Genomic DNA, 4,820 nt, shown 5'->3' on the forward strand with positions numbered 1-4,820 from the left:
GACTGTATCAAATATGAGTGACTGACTATCAAAAGCCATACAGAGACATCTCCCCGACAACATCGTCGTGGAGACCGTTTGTTTATTTATGGACCACAATGCTTATATGAGACGATTTTAACTCTTTTAGTGCTAAAACCGAATATTTTCGGTTCTTTTTTTCATTTCAATACTATTTTCTTCTGCTGTTTTACTTACCCTGAGCTGCTAGTAGCGACGTGGGTGGTCCTGGCTCGTCCATCGCTTTCCAACGAGCCATGCTACATGTTGCGACGATTTATTCCATTGAAAATGGTTTAGAATACATTTTAGAGCCCCCCCAAAAAAACTCTATTTTTGCAAGACGTATTAAGGTTTACAAAAAACGAAGATTTTCGGTTCCTTTAATAAAATGAATTAAATAATCGGAGGCCTCAACGAAGCCCCGGTCTAGCCCTGGATCCAAGCCGCCTACCAAGCTCTCTTTCCACCGGCCCGTAATCGGGTAACGTCGCCGAAATGCGCCGCCCAAAACAATACAAAGTCACATCTTTAGAGGTCATTTTCTCTGAACTGTGTTCCTAGTGCATCGGAAAAGTATTTTTGCAGCTGAATAGCTTCAGATCGGTCTACTAAAAAATAAAACAGTCGATTGCTAACTGTTAGCTCTCGGCCTCCATTTCACGTTCATAACACATATGCAGAAAAAACACAAGCCACTTCTTCGTGGTTACCCGGATGTTACTATGAAGCCTTATGGAGGAATGGCTGGCACTCTAGCGGCCACTTGCGGCCCCTGGCAGTCATCGTGTTAAGATGACTCAATGTTATTCTCCATAGAGAAATTACTTCCGTGAACCGGGGGATGAGCGAGTCATGGCTTTGTTGCTCTTATGCTCTATATGGCCAAGACACTTGCAAATGAATGCAGGTTTTCAGAAAGTCATAGACCACATGAGACTGACACAATATGTGGTATGAAAACCTGCTGATCATGTCCGTTCATGCCTCATGTCACGCTTCATATACGGTATGGCCAAGACATGTCCATATATAGAGCTGGCCAATACCTCTACATCTGACCTCACGGACTCCAGATATGGATATAGCTGAGTAAGCTGACCTGTTTTGACATCACAATGATGACTCAACGAGCCAGATTAATTGTGACCGAAGGTCGCATATACTCTGAAGAACCGTGTCGCTTGAGTGTCCTTCCTTCCTTCCTTCCTTCCTTCCGTAACCTCGTGACCCTAACCCTAACCCTAACCCTAACCCTAACCCTAACCCTAACCCTAACCCAGGAAGTGATGTCACATGACATACTTTTTATGCCCATATATGAGTCCTAACATGGAGATGTGGATAACACTATATATGGAGATAGTCTAGTCCAATATGTCATATGGAGATGTGGAGAACACTATATATGGAGAAAGTCCATTCCACAACTCAATGGACTGAGTCACAGTGATTGCGACCGAAGGTCGCATATACTCTGAAGAATCGTGTCGCTTGAGTGTCCTTCCTTCCTTCCTTCCTTCCTTCCGTATCCTCGTGACCGTCCTTCCGTATCCTCTGTGATGTCAGTGTGATGTCAGCGAGTTGTGACATCACTTCCTGTACAGGGCGGCTACACGAAATGTGGATAACACTATATATGGAGATAGTCCAGTCCATCATGTCATATGGGACTACCGTCATAGAAAGTAGCCATTGTTAGGCCGGAGTCATTGGCTGTCTAAACATGGAGATGTGGATAACACTATATATGGAGATAGTCTAGTCCAATATGTCATATGGGACTACCGTCATAGACAGTAGCCATTGTTAATCCGGAGTCAATGGCTGACTGTCTGTACAGGAAGTGATGTCACATGACATACTTTTTATGCCCATATAGAGCATCGCAGCGGAAGTGGATGCCTGGGGTCACTTTCACTTTCACCATTCATTTTCGCCATAGACTTTTACAAAAATATTTATAACAATTATGTTAAGCCTCGAACCAAGCCATCCAGGATGGAGGTGAATCATGATCATACAACCTTTGATCCTATGTGAAAACATATTTTAATATTACATTATTTGATATACTACATTTAATAACTACCCTTTATTTAGCGATTTTCAAAATGTTCTTTTCATAGAAAAAAAGGTTATATGGTCATGATTCACCTCCATCCTGGATGGCTTGGTTCGAGGCTTAACATAATTGTTATAAATGTTTTTGTAAAAGTCTATGGCGAAAATGAATGGTGAAAGTGAAAGTGACCCCAGGCAATCCACTTCCGCTGCGATGCTCTATATGAGTCCTAACATGGAGATGTGGATAACACTATATTATGGAGATAGTCTTCTAGTCCAATATGTCATATGGAACTACCGTCATAGACACAGCCATTGACTCCGGCCTAACAATGGCTACTGTCTATGACGGTAGTCCCATTATGACATGATGGACTGGACTATTTCCATATATAGTGTTCTCCACATTTCCATGTTTAGGCCCCATCGCTCACACCCTCGATGGGGTTGGCGATAGGGCCTTTCTGTGTGGAGTTTGCATGTTTCCCCGTGTCTCCTAGGGTTGATACCCTCACAAAAACATGAACAAACTCCCCCCAGAATGATAACAACTAGAATCGTCAGAGAAACACTGTGGTTGGCCAGATAGTCAAGAATTGGCGCGACCTCGCCCTATAGGGCGAGGTCGCATGTCACCCTGAGGTGTCTTACTAGTGTAACTCAGTACATATCATTGCTCTGAAGTTGATTGCATGGCAAAAGGAAAGTTCATTGCCGCGTGAACATGGAGCAGTATCCCCAGCCACCCATGTCCATGCCCACATGCTCCCATGTTCCAGGGGAGACTGCCGACGAACGCCGCCGCCGTATTCGCAGGGAATGCCAGCGCATATACTCTGAAGAACCGTGTCGCTTGAGTGTCCTTCCTTCCTTCCTTCCTTCCTTCCTTCCGTAACCTCGTGACCGTCCTTCCGTATCCTCTGTGATGTCAGTGTGATGTCAGCGAGTTGTGACATCACCTCCTGTACAGGGCGGCTACACGAAATGTGGATAACACTATATATGGAGATAGTCCAGTCCATCATGTCATATGAGACTACCGTCATAGAAAGTAGCCATTCTTAATATTAAGGACATATCTGGAAATGCCCATATTTGGTAATGTCCACATATGGGCATGTTTTGACATAACATAGTCAGGGAACTCCATGTATGGGCATAAAATTGATTCTGTGAGTGTGCCATCACAATGAATGTTGTCAGACTGATGTCATCACTATGACATCATTGACCTTATATAAACAAGCATCACAATTCAGTCGTGGCACAGTCACAACACTTTTTATGCCCATATATGAGTCCTTCTGTACCACATCTCCATGTTTAGGCAAACTCCACACAGAAAGGCCCTATCGCCAACCCAACCTAGGGTGTGAGCGATAGGGCCTTTCTGTGTGGAGTTTGCGTGTTCTCCCCGTGTCTCCTAGGGTTGATACCCTCACAAAAACATGAACAAACTCCCCCCAGAATGACGCCCTTTAGGGCGAGGTTGCATGTCACCCTGAGGTCGCATTCCACCCTCGGGTGTCTTACTAGTAGTCTAACTCCTGCTTCTTAACTGTGCCGTATTAAGAAGCTCTGATGTTTCAGCTTCTCGCCCTTAGGACGTCTTTCTGGTTAGTATTGTAGTTGTACTAATAGTAACAGTAGTGGTGGGTAGTGACTAGAGAAGACAAGAAATAATCGATGATTACATTTCACACCTTCTTCTGGCCTTATCTTCAACACCGGTTCCACTGTCAGTCTTTGTGTGTATTTGTAATGCTGTAACGCAGTGGTTCTCAAAATGGGGCCTGCGGTCCCATTTTAACACAGTTCTTCTGTTATGGGGTCACTGCAAAACCATTTTCAGATTGGGGGTCCGAGGATGGGGGTCCATAGCTCCCATCCTACTAATGTATTGATACATCAATTTAGGTCGGGGTCCTTCTCGTGAAAATGCTTGATAATCACTGGTATAGTGGATAAGAAGACAGAGTCATCCATGCAGTGTGCTGTGTGGGCTAGAACTGAAATCTCCCCAGAGACTGCCTGCTGTGTTGAAAAAAAAAAGAGATTATTAGGGGCCGGGGTATCTCTAAAATAGAAAAGGATTATTGTAACACTGACTTAATGTAAATAGATTTCAGTCCCACCACACCACCACAACTCTAACCCCCCCCCCCCCCCCCCCATCTCTTGCTTCCAACTCTTCAGGAAAGAAAACCTTGAGAGTCGCTGACTCATACACGTATACACTGCATTTATTTTAAGCTGAGAGTATATACAACTGCAGCTGTTTTTGTAAGAAAAGGAAAAAAAAGCTGAGAAAAAAGAAGACATGGACATAAACTGCAGTTTGATGATTTTCACTTTGCTTCCCTGACCTGGAGTATTTACACGTTTTCTTCCTTTCTTTCTTTCTTTTTTTTTTTACAGCTGGGAAGGGAATAGAGAAAAGGAGTGTGTCCCTATGTTCCTCGAAGACTTAATGTCCATAATAGGCCAATAAGTAAGGCAAACCTTTGTAGCACATTCCAACAACAATGCACTTAAACACAAAACATCAAGCAAAGAAAACACACAATAAACGGACATTTGAATTCTGTTAAAAGAAAGAAAGGGGAAAGAAAAAACTGAATTAAAACGCATATAGTGAAACTACAGTATAACAGAGAAACAATTGAAAGAAAAGAAGTAAAGAAGGTCGGGTTAGGATGCGTGAATGAAGTCCTCAGCCTCAATTTAGCAATTTACATTCCTACTTTTAAAAA

The sequence above is a fragment of the Nannobrachium achirus genome (assembly GCF_963921795.1).
Source record: "Nannobrachium achirus genome assembly, chromosome: 23".
Taxonomy (NCBI): Eukaryota; Metazoa; Chordata; class Actinopteri; order Myctophiformes; family Myctophidae; genus Nannobrachium; species Nannobrachium achirus.